Source organism: Rhea americana, unplaced genomic scaffold, assembly GCF_003343005.1.
Source record: "Rhea americana isolate MKP2758 unplaced genomic scaffold, rheAme1 scaffold_135, whole genome shotgun sequence".
Lineage (NCBI taxonomy): Eukaryota > Metazoa > Chordata > Aves > Rheiformes > Rheidae > Rhea > Rhea americana.
Window position 1 is genome coordinate 1,070,374 of NW_028185428.1, and position 13,007 is coordinate 1,083,380.

Consider the following 13,007-nt stretch of genomic DNA (forward strand, 5'->3'; position numbering starts at 1 on the left):
GCGCTGCGGCTCGCCCGTGTTTGCTGTCGGGTCTCCGCGCTCGCTGAGCAAACGCGAAAGCTGTCTGCAGCGTTGGAGGAGAAATCCTTGTGGGACCTTGGCTTGGCTCTGCACATCCCATTAGCTACCGTGACTGGAAACCAAAGAGAAACTAAGTATTGTGCCTTCCTCGGGTGAGAGCAAGGACCGCGAGTCAAAGCTTTAGTGGGGTTAGGAGCAAGCAGAGAGAGAAGCGTTCTTATTTTTGTCTTAAATCAGCTGCTTTCAGAGCGATGCTTTTGTAAGTGAGTGAGGTGTTCCCTGCCAAACCTGCTGGTGCGATGAATGGAGGGAGATTTCTTGGAAGTCAGCAGCCTCGAGGCTGCCTCCAAATTCTGCGAGCCTCCAGGGTGACATGATTTGTATTCCTGCAGTCCTTGCAGGCAGGAAGCTCAAGGTGAGCAGAGGAGCCCTGCTTCTTGTAGTGGGGACATGTCCAGTGCTATGAATGTTTAACTTTTAYGTTAACGAATTGAGGTTTTTAAGGCCAAATACTCAGCTGTACTTTGCACTCCAAATCAACAGCGTTCTCGCCTGTTACTGGCTCTAAAGTGCTACACTCCTCCATACAGCAGCTCCCCCAGGAGACTTTTTTTGTTTGGGACTAGCTGCAGGCGTAGGTTGGTGACCCAGCTTTCTTAGGAGACCTGCATTCAGAGAAAAGTTTGGAATCAGGGAGCTGTGRCGTAGCTGCGTGGCAGGGTTTTTTTGATGGTCCCGTTAACAGCATCCAAAAGGGTACTGCCACCTCAGAACTGAGAAGGAAATAGTCACTACGAGACGGTCGCRAAGGGGCCTGGCTGTCTGCTGGTCAGGACTGAGGTGTGCTACCACAACGGCTGGGATGTGTTGTCTTGTTGTGTCTACTGCAAGCTCTTTGATAGAGTCTGACTTTTATTGTTTCTAAGTATCCACTGAGTGGAAATCTCTGGTGAAAGATCTTTTCTTCTAATAAATTGCAATTTCTAAAAGCCATATGTAAATCCCTGATACATTTATCTTTCTAAAAATAACAGTAGTAGGAATCAGTGCTTTTATTACCAATTTAGTTGGTGCCGTGCATTGGAAATGGGTTTGTATATGGTAACGTTCACTCTTCTGGGTAGTTACTTGCTTATATTTGCTTAAGTTTCTCATGCAATGATAGGAATGAGGTAAACATTGTAAAATAAGATAATAGGCTTCTGAGACAAATGTTAACTTAGAAAAATAACTCTTTTAAATGTATATTTTAAATACATTATATGCAAAAGTGGTAACTTTTCAGAATAAAACTACTTCAAAAGTAGTTTTTTCTTTTTAAGGCTATTTTCATATCTGAATACCTCTTTGTTCACTGAAGTCTCACAGCAATATATAAAGTTATCACAGAAACTTTATGTATTATAGACTGAGGACATAAGCCTGTCAAATAGTATCTCCTCATCTCCAATTATTTCCATCTCCTTTGAGCCACATTTCTACCCAAATGAGAATGTAGTCTGTATGATACCATACAGTGCAGACTGCATGGTGATAACCAGAAGTTCGCTCTGTCTATGAATAACACACTTAGACGATGGTCTGCCTTTGAGATGTTTTAACATGGTTGATCTTGAGGATGAGGATTAACACTGTGGCAAGAATCAAAAGAATATATTATTCTTCTTAGGTGGTAAAGTTTTTATTCTCCATCTCCTCTGGATCTCCTCTCTGCCTGCCTTCCATCCTGACTGCAGAATGGGAATGCTTGGGTTTTGAAGAGTTCATGTGCAAGATTTTGTTTGTTTAAGAACAGCAAATTAGTTCGGGTGCCACATCTTTATCTTATTTTAGATAATAGCCAGTAGCATTACTGCAGATAAGTAGTTTTCTGGCACGCTAAGACTTGACTTGTGTGTTGTCTTCCTCAGTTCTTCTAACTCTGGAGGCAGCGACTGCGCTAGGGTGATGATGCACGTAGTACAGTGATGCGAAGTAACAGGCTTGCCATATTGTTCTGTTCAGCTGCCAAAAAAAGAAGGGGGGGGGGGAGAAGGAAGGCAAACAAACCCTGCCTATGCACAAGGAAAATATAGCTGGCTGAGATACAGTGAACAATTATAATCATTCTCTTGAGTCATCTAAATGTCAATTTGCTGTTCACACTAAAGTGATAGTTTAGGGCGAGTCAGAGTCTTTGTATGGGTGCGAGGATTTCAGGATGTTTGAATGAAGTTCCTGCACATCTCCCGCCCCCTTTCTACACACAGAAGTACAGGGATATGATACAGTCTGCCTGTACTTATGGCCTGCCCTACGTACAGACTCATAAGAGCTTGTAGTCTCTGAGCAGTGCRTAAGGATGGATTAGTATGTTGAGTAGTCTGAAACCTTACCAGTGAGGTCCAACTTGGGAGAAATTTAGGTTTTCGTAGAGGAAAAAACTCATTCATTTTAGTAGGTTTTGTTTTTATGGTACGAGGTTTGAGCAGGAGGAAGGACAAATCAGCCACATAATGGTTTTATTGGTGAGTGTTACTGGGCTGCAAAACACTGTCAGTGAACTGTTTCTTGGATTCTCCACRCACTCAGCTGAACAAATTGGAACTGGTTTGACACAATGTTTACAAAAGTAGGACAGGTTTTATTTAAATATGTATAATCTATAGTGGAACCTGAAATGCATACAGTAGATCTTAAAAAAAAAAATGCAGCTGGTGAAAGCTACTGAGATTTCTCTATTTTTTTGCAAAGACTTTTTCAGCAAAAGAGGAGCTGACTGATGAGGAAACAGTGAAACTTGTTGCAGAGGGTAATGAAGCTGAAAAGTAGGAAGGGGGTGGAGTGAAACTATTTCTTTCTAGCTTTCATTCTATTAATCGCTTGTTTCTGGTAACTCTGGYGGGTACTGTGTCATAAGGAAGTGGCAGCAACCCACAGATAGCAACACGCTGCATGCCAAATAAACTTTGTTACCAACCTCATCCAAAGTTTCTGAAAWCAACAGTCTTAAATCAGTCACGAGGCCTGCAGCTGGGAGCAGTAATCCATGTGTGTTAGCCAGTGAAGCCTGCAGTATCCCTAGGCTTGAGCACCTAGGAATAGAGGAGGGCTCAGGCCAGAGCCTTTCCAAACAGTCTTAGAAGTCACATTATTTTTCCTTGAGAAATATTTAAGATACAGTTTATAAAATGTATGGCTGTGACTTTATTGGCTCAAAGTCCAGCTTGACTTCAGCGTGCACAGAGGGAGGGTTGGAGTAGGCCTGCTGTGAGCCACTCTGCTGGGACAGAGCCATGCGAAACCCAGGACCTCGGGTGTGCTGTAACTTAAGTCAGCAGCGCAGGCTGCTGCGAGGTGTCCGCTGGATACTTTGAGCTGCTGAATCACAGCTCTGTCCTGCAAAACCCATTAGGTGGAGGAGTGTAGTGTTGACTGCTGCAGGTAGCTGCATTAATACTGGCAGGATGAGACACAGCAGCGTTGCGCTGAGCATTAAGAATTTATGAGCTCCTAGGGAAAGGGGCTCGAAGCTTACAAGCAGCGCAGGCTCTGCCGGAGGGATCCCTTASGCTTGCTGCGTTTCTAACCGTGGGATTGTTTTGCTGTGCTCGTGCCTCTTGCGAAGTGCTATCTCTGCTTTCCAGTGCGTGCCCACGAGGACGCTGGCTCCTTGATAACGCTGCYGTGCAGCAGGGTGGGGACAGCACGGCCCCGCCGGGAGCGTGGGCTGCGCTGCTGCCCGCGACTGCCAGCGTTGCAGAAAACAGAACTTGTTCATCTGAATTCCCCTTCAGAGAGCTCTCAGCGAAGGGCTCTGTAYGCTGAGCCCCGTGCCACTCCAGTTCATAAACATGCCTTTTATGTTGTTTTCCTCCTTCCTTCTGTAGATATAGCTTAAAAATTCTATTCTGGKTATCTGATCTATTACGGTGGGGTTAGTGCTTAATAATGAGCATGCGAGGGACTGTAAATGCTCTATTCTGAAATTTGGATAATAACAGACTGATCGTTAAGGTGTTGCAGAGCTGCCTTGTAAGCATGGCTTTCACAGCCAYGGGCTCATTAGAAGCTGCGAGATGTTTCCTGTCACTCCCAGACCTCTCTTTGCGCGCTAACTGAAGTCACACCACTGTGTTTTGTGCAAATATACACATATATAAATAAATATTTAAGTAACTCAGGCTCAGCTCTTGTCAGTTTGACTCACTAGGGGTTTAATATGCAAATCCTGAGAAAGGTGTGATGGAAAGATGTTAACCTCCTGTGTTTGCTTGTTCTTTTTTTTTCTTCTTCTAATAACAACAACAACAGAAACTTTGATTGCAACTGTGCCCACAAGGCATGCAAAAATGCTAAGATCAAGTCTTAGCCTTGTCCCTTAGGATAGCTGAAGGGTTTTTGTAAAATGATACAAAGGGGGAGAAAAGAGGAGTGGGAAGATGCTCTTCCTTTACTGATAGAGCAAGGGCCAAACAACATTGGATTTGAGTGAAATATAAACTTAAATGTAATGTTAACTTTAAACTGAATAGAATATGTCCCTACTGAAGTACAAGAGAACCTTGTCCTGAACTCTGCAGATCCGTGGTTGTGTCTGAGTGGGAGAGGTGGGGGGGGGTAACTCTCCATGGCCTAAGCATTTTGGCAATGACTTCTGTTTGGTGGTCAAGAGCTCAGCAATGCTGCTTGCTGTGGGTAGCTGTGAGGAGAGAAAGCGTAGGTGAAGACTTCAAGTTTTTTACCCTAGGGCCCTCAAGCATGTGACAGTCATTGTGCCTTAGAAAAATCCCTGTCCAGAAAGTCTCATGACTCAAAGTCTTTCATGAATATCTGGTTCTCTGGTTGGTCTGGAATGTCACCTCGGCTTCCAGGGCCTGCTTTGCTCTCAGTAGAAGAGGGGAAAATGAAATTGGCTTCCGAAGCAATATCTGTGCATGGTGCCTTGAGTTCCCACKGGGACATGGGGTCACAAGGGGGAGTCTGCCTTTTGTGAAGAGCACACTGATAGCATGACTGCTGCCTGGAGCTGAGTTAACTGACTTAGCTACAGAAAAGCACCACACCTCCCTTTACACCTGTGGTCTTCAAAACATAATGCTCTCCCCATCAAACACCTGGAARCCTTCATGCCATTTTTCATTTTTGTGCAATTCCCTAACACCAGCTTGAGCTCTCACACTTATGAGTCATGTCCTTATTTAACCAACTGAAAAGTGTGTGTGGTATTTCGGTAGGCAGGGGAGCAGGGAAGGAAGTTGTGCACCCAGCAAAGCCAGCAGGCGTTGGTGGATCCGAGCGCGCGTGTGTGTAAGCGTTTTGGAGCTGCTAACATCTCTGCCCTAAATTTCTCGCTTGATAGCTGCAAACAGGCACAAGCRATGCTGCTGAGATGTCCTCTGTGGMGGCTTTCCAAGAAGACCTGAGCAGAAGCAATGCCCACGCTAGTGCACCAACAGTGATTTCTAGCAAAGGAGCAAAGCAAAGGACTTTGCTTTGTTTTTTCTACAAGGGCCTTGCTGATTTGACACATTTCTGGCATGATGTGAAAGAGAACAACAACACGGGTGTGCACACATGCACACACGCATGTGCACATGCACACACTTGCATGCACACATACTGAAGCACTGCCTATCTGAGCCCTGTTTCCTGGCACGCAGGCAGGGCAGCCATTCAGCCCACTGCTAGCTCTCTGTGTGCCAGACTTGTTGCAGAAAGTTGCTAGGAAACTCTGAAGAGGTTGTATGGCTTTCTTTTTTTTTTTTCTTTTCTCCTTTTTTTTTTTTTCCATCCCACCCCTGCCCCCAATGCTCTGGCTCTCGTGTTGACTGAGTGAAGATCAGAGTAGCAATGCTTAGGTTTAGCACTGCGCTGTTACAGGAGACCAGTGATTTGAAGTACATTTTGTGTTTCCAAGCACTAGGTGTATGTTGGCTGAAGATACTGGATTTACGTAGATCTTTTTTTTCTCTTCAAACCTTGAATGGGTTTTATTTTCGTTTCYCTCACACTCAACTAGCATGAAGTCAGCTGAATATCTGTAGGTGGATTATAGTGTGGTGCACCAACAAAGAAGTCTTCTGTTGTTCTTCTGGCATCCACGGCTGTGTTTGGGTACAAGGTCTGAAGCTTTGTGTGGAAGCATCTTTTCTGCTCCTTGACAAATGCCCTGCTGCTTAGGCTTACTATCTCTCATCCCCTTCTATAAGAAATGGTGCTGGGCTGTTGCTGAGCTTTTAACGCAAGAGAAGGTGCACGTGCCAAGGAGCTTCCTGCCATGTTTTGATCATGCTTTTTTTGGTGTGTCCATGTAGAAAACATGTCTTTGTCATTGCTTGAACTGTCTGGCAATGTGACTTTCTCTTGCACCTAGGCTGTAAAACCAGGGGAATGTGTTTCTGCCTATTTACTAATGCTTTTCAWTTTGTTTGCAAGCCACTTCCACTTCCCCCCAACCCTTGCAGACATATTTCGATGGTTGCCAGAGCAACAGTGTTGGGTGCAACCCACGGAAGTCAGAGGCCACTTGGCTAACCCTCACTGACCTGGTATCCATGGAGCTAACCTCAGCATGCCATGCTAGACCTTGCATAGCCCCCTTTGCTTCGGAGGCCTGCTATGTAGAAGCAAGTGTGAGCTGTGAGGGGCASTTGGACCCAGTTCTAGGCCCTGTTACATGCTTTCTCACTTGTGCCACTCCATTACATTTGGTGCAATGTCCCTGCCCCCTTGGAAAATTAACTGGGCAATAGTTGCCTGGCATGGAGGCACCTCATCCCATCAGAGGATGAGGTATGGAGTTACCTCCCCAACTGCATGTTTTGCCTCTGAAATAATAACTCCTCCAGATTAATTTCTCCTTGTGAAGACCTGAGGAGGTCTTCCCAAGCTCCTGGGAGGCCTCAGCTCTGCATGGCGCTGAGACCCTGGGCTGCTGGCATCCTTGTGGGAGGGCAATCTTGGTGCTGCTGGCTTGCAGTCAGAGCAAGCATCCGGTTGGGGCTAAATCTGTGCTGGTGCATGTGGGATTTCTCATCAGTGGCTGCAGGGGGCCAGGATGTTGTGGTTTTTGCGCAGCCACCTGGGACAGCAGCGTGCTGATGAGGCTGATGTGATCTTATTGATGGGAAGTCTGCTCACCCTTCGGTTCATGTAACACATCCCTCCCTTTGCCAGGGTGAGCAAAGTGAGGTGAGGTGTGATATTCTCAGGGCTTGCCATGCTGAGGTCCCCGTGCTGGGCTCACCTTACTGCTATAGCCATGCCTATTTGTTAGAGATGGCTGTGTTATTGAGTTGATACCGAGGGATGAGTTCAGTATTAAAAAAAAAGGAAAAAAAAAAAAAAAAGCTTCATTTATTGTGACAAACTGAAGTGGCCCTAGGGTGCTTGTCAGACATGGAACTAATTTCAGCTCCCATTGATTATTTGACAATAATATGAAYGTTGATTTGAGCCTCTCTACTCTGAGTTCATTTATTGATGCAGACCGCTCAGGCCAAGTTCGTTGGAAGGCAATCAGTCATTGTGTTATCCCTGAGAACAACTAAGYGAGCAGTTACTTGCATACAGAGATACGCAATGGGAACATGTATGGGAAAAAATAGCAGCATTATCAACCCCAAATGTAGTACACATTGGAAGGAGACCACTGAGGTTTTTTTCCTTGATATTTTTGATTCTCAAACTCGGAGATATCTGAAACATCGGCTCTTTCTGYATGGAGAGAAGGCTTTGGAAGGATGGAAAGAGCAGTTCAGAGCCTCACTCTAAAGATGTGGTGAGCAGCTTCAGAAGGATCACCCCTTGGCTTGGGCAGATACGGTGGGCAGCTGGCCATGCTGGCAAGCAAGCTTAGACAAATCGTGCGTGGAAATGATCACAACTCTCTCACTGCTAGCGCTGTTCTCTATCACTATTAAGCAAGAGTTCTTTTGGAGCATTCTTCTGCTCCACCTTGATATTTACTTCTCCTTCAGCGTCAGTTTTGCCTGAGGAAGGACTGAACAATCCAGCCTTCCGGTAATAWGTTCTTTAAAGACTTAAAATAGTTCCTGCATTTATCAGGCTCTGGATTTCACAATAGCTCATGTGGTGAGTCACAGACAAAAGCCAAACAGAGCCTTTTCTGTCACCTGAGTAGATACCTTTTATCCCTTAAATCCATAAACTGAGCAGTAGTTTCTTTTTGCCTCTGCCTTCTAGGAGTAATCCCATGTTTCCTGCTTTTGGTATTCCCTGCAGATTTGGTAGTGACACATTTACCACCCATCCTTCTCTGTGATTTCAGCAAGATCCTCTCTTGCCTTCTTGTTTTATACCCTAAATTTTGGCTCCTGGCCTGGCTTTCTGGAAGTGGTTTATGGGATAACTGTTGACCTGTCAGCCTTGGTCTGGGCAGCACGCTGATTTTCAACACGGCTGGTAGTGGCCATAACAGCATTTCAGCTTTCAAATGCCAGGGCTGTATAAATCTAACTATAGTTCAGCAGCTCACCCTGGGCACTATGTTAGCAGCTGTCTGCTCTCTCTCTCTCTCTCTCTCTCCTTTTTTTTTTTTAAGTGCTAATTAGCAGTTCAATAAATTATGCAAGGTATTAAAATGCTCAGCAGTGGAGGAACTAAAAGACAGAACTGGGTGCATTTTTAGATCAACCAGCCATAGGTCATTGACTGGCATCAAACAGTTTCTGTTCTTGAGATCTCACCTCCTGGGTTCTTCTTTCTGTTATGTCAGCAAATTTCTATGCAAAAACTGATGGCCTGGGAAACACCACGAATTCCTTAAAGGCTGCGCAGCTGGGAGTATTTTACCTGGGAATAGAAAATCTCTTCACATCTCTGCATTCTTTTGACCTGATGGTCTACAAGCTTTTTGCTGCATTGGAGACCCTGTAATTGGTCTGGGGTTTGCAAAAGACTTTGGATTTGTAGTTCAGATACTATTTGTTTTGCAAGTTTTCATCTGAAATGACATGTGGCTATCTGACAGACGTCCCCATGAAAGGGACTACTGACTCAGCCTATGGTACTGCCTTGATGCTTCTTGGTTTTCCTCCTTCCCCTGTATTGTTGTCTTGTCTTTTGTTTGAGATTTAARGGCCAATGAAATGAGCCCTCATGAGAGATTTTTTTTTCATTTCCCTTGCTGCAAGAGTGGGGCATGACCCTAATGAAGCTCAAGAGAGAGGTGAAGCTGTAGAGAGCTTGGTTGCAATCCTTTCCTTCCATCTTGCAGCTCTTAGACAATGAGTAGCAAAAGCTGCTTTTTCTCAGCCTGATGATGTGTCCTCCTTGCTGCGAGGGGTATCGGCCAGGCCTGCAGATTACACTCAGAGATGCAGGTTCCTTGTGCATGATTGCTGGCTTGGTTTTTTGAGGTCGATTTGGGCTGTGTTTTGCTTTGTGCTAATGTCTTAAGGCAGATTCTGATCTATTGCGCAAGGGTAAGTAGAAATCAKGAAAGGGTTTTAAACCCTAAAGCATCATCTGGATGTCTCAGATGTCTGAAATGGGCTTCCAGGAAGGGCAAAACAAGCATTTGGCCTACTTAGGATTCACACAAACCTTACTGGAGGAATATCTGTGTTGCAATATGTTGTACATAGGAAAATACAAGCAGAGAAGCTCAAGGAAATTGCCAGACATCAGTTACATAAAGACCACGGAGCATACTGAGCCAAAATCTGACACTGTCAGTGTGAATCTGGCTTTCTCTGAGCAGCTTTTGGAGATGGTTGGCTGTCTTGAAGGCCTGTGATATGGCTGARTGGCTGATCAGACACAGCTGTCATTCAGCAGGCTGTCAGGGAGGCTGCCTGGGGACAGGGCTTTAACTCCGAGTCAGGGCTGGAGTCATACAAGCAGCCAGCAAAGAGGCAAAGGGAGGGTGAATAAATTAGCRTATGCACCATCTGCAGAAGCTCCGTGAATTTCCAATTCTCTTCTGGTAAGGTGACTTGCTGAACTCAGTTCAGGAGCACATGCAATAGCTTGTTCTGTGTGTTCAGGGGTGCATCTCTCTCCGTCTCATGAGGAAATAACATTAAAGGCTGAATTAAGGCTCTTTGGGATCATGGACAACTCCCTAAGGGGTCAGTTATCTAACCTGCATGAGTTTGGGTCTCGTCGAAGGCAGCTGTGCAGGGGAATCAGTCTCTTCTCCAYACTATAATGGGCCCTGTTGAGAGAGATTTATTTTCCAAAATCTACTGCTGACCTTATGGTTTTAGATCTCCTTTCTGCTTTTACCACTGTAAAATAGAGTTGTGAGGCATTTTGATCCCTTCTGAGAAGTGCGGTGAGAACATTTAATTGTAGCTGTGACATTATCACAGGGCCATGGAAAGTACTGGGGTCGTGCCCATACCATCTTCTTTGCATCCCATGTGAATTTGCTGTTGCCATCTCAAAAGCTTGTATTATTGGATCAGGAGTTTGTCAGATCTTGAGCTGACTTCTCAGAGATGATGGTCTCACTTCCCCCAGTGTGACTGAGCAGCCTGACTTCCCTGTGCTGGCTTGGCAGGGGACGTGGGATAGCCAAGCTCTTCTCCTTTTGCGGTAGCATTATACCTCTCACAGCACATGGGGATCCTCTCTGTCCCTGCAGTGGTTGACCCCCATGTCAGGGAGTAGAACAGACAAGGAAACAGRGATGGCCAGAAAAAACATCCTCATTCAGAGCAGTCCATAGTGGTGATGAAAGGCAGCAGCTGATTCTGTGGGGACTTCTTTAATGCCCCAGAAGTGCTGTTTTAACAGTTAAAATAACTCTTGAGTCACTTGAAAGCCCCGTGGACCTAACTGGCTGCCTGACTGTGGTTTGTGCAGCATCCCTTCCTGCTGGCCTCAAGTTGGAGTTGGTGTGAGATCCTTGCTAGGGCTGAATAAGTCCAGCAGAAAACAGCCCTTGTTTTGAGGGGCTTCCACTTGTAGATTGACTTCATCTGATGTTTATTAACACTAAATTGAAGCAGTGTGTTAACAGGCTCATATCTAGAAAGGAAGAGATAACTCAGTGTTGCTTGATTACTCACCTGCTAGTCATAGGTATTATAATGCTTAAGATCAGGTTGCCACAGGATGAAACCTGCGGRCTGTGTTCTGCTCTTCCACCTGGAGCTTGCAGTCTGGTTTGCAAGGCACWGTCTGGCAGGTCTGCCTGCAAAAGGCTTAGTGTGAGAGAGAGCTATCTGCCTCCAAAGGGAGACGTGCATTCGAACTGTAGGTATAAAGCTTTAAAATATCACTTGTACCCCTTGACCTTCYTCAAAAAACAAGCCTTGCCATGAGCAACAGTGAGACAGGGCTTTGCATGGAGTCACACTGTCCTGGCACGTGGTGCAGTGGTGCACCTGCCTCTGGTAGGTACCCACATTGTGACCACTGACTCGTGACTGCCAGTGCCTGGGAAAAGTCTTGGTGGGGGGATCCACCAATTACTTGCAGCATGGCTTCTCTGCACCCTCTCCCAGTGTGCCCTGCTTTTGGTTATTTCTGCCTCCAGCAGATTAACAGGGCATGGGAGCAGGCAGTGCTCTCATTATTGCTTGGTGACCTTGGCACCTCCAGTGGGCAAGAACCAGCCAGAGTCTGAGTATGGGTTTGTCTTGGTTGGGAGTGAGGCAGGATGTGGATTAAATGGAGGTGTGGATCATGAGGATGTTGTCTCTAGGTGAGGGTGAGCACACTCCCCTCCCCAACAATTTACCAATCCCAGGAGGGGATGAGAGGTGGCTGCATGACTCTGCTAGTTTGGCTCCCACCTAGATTTGGGGAGGAGGGCAGGTTGGTTCGGACCTCATGTCAAGACGGCTCACTGCCAAGCTCTGCCATGCTGCAGTGGAGGAGTTGGGTGTGCTCTGGGTATTTTTCAAGTGCCTTCAGGGCCCCAGAGTGCCTGGAGAGGCGAAGCTGGCCTGAGCCCCGTCAGTGGGGAAGTGTATGCTAGCTGACCACAAAGGGAAGCCCCACCTTTTCGTACAATATTTACTTCCCCTCCTTGGATCTCTCCCAACTCTGTAAGTGCAGAGTGAATGCAATGGGGCACTTCTCACTCGTTCTTAGAAACGCTGCTCTTTTCCCTGTGCTTAGTCTGCTCCCTTCTCCACCCACACCTTGCCCTGGTCTGTGTGCCCTCCTCTGGGCATCTGGTCAGCTGGTGGCAACTGGTTAAGAAACAAATCTGAGCAAAAAAAAAATAATTTCTTCTGAAACCAGCATGAGCTGCAGTCTTGCATTTGGGCAGCAAGCCCAGCTGGAAATGGGTTTGTCCCCTGTGGTAAAGATGCAGCCTTCCATGCCAAGTAGTGTGTGAATTCAGCAAGTCTTCAAAACCCAGGAGAGAGCTGAGAGTTTCTGCCTGAGAGAGGGAGCAGCATCATTTTTCAGTTCTCTCTTCCTTTCTTTTTCCGTCCTCCATTATATGTTTTTTCCTTCATTTGTTCCTCTCTCCTCCCTGCCAGCGTGTTTTTTGGTACACAGTTATGGTATCATATAACCTACACAAAACTGTTCAGCTGGGCTTATGATGTTTATGCTGGGAATTAATTCCACAGCAAACTCCTGCATAGGCTTTTCAACAACAGATACGTAAAATACAGAGCAGTGAGAGGAGTCAGAACCGGTCACTGCTTCTCCAGTGATAACACTCAAAATGTGACTTTCTCCATGCTGCATTCCTCTGCATGCAGCATCTGACTGTCCCCATGGAAGTGGTTGTGAGCCCAGCTAGTGTCTGGTCAGCCGGAAGAGGCAGTCCAGGAGCAGACATGACACAAGGCACATGGGTAATGCACCTGAGGTTGTGCTGTAGGAGCTCTCCTGCATTGGCAGGGGACTGGAGAGGGTGAGCTAATAGGCAGAAACTGAAGCACAGGAAGTTCCGCCTGACCATGAGGGGGAATTTCTTCACTGTGAGAGTGACRGAGCACKGGAMCAGGTTGCCCAGAGAGGTTGTGGAGTCTCCACCTCTGGAGRTMTTCAAGGCCTGCCTGGACGCA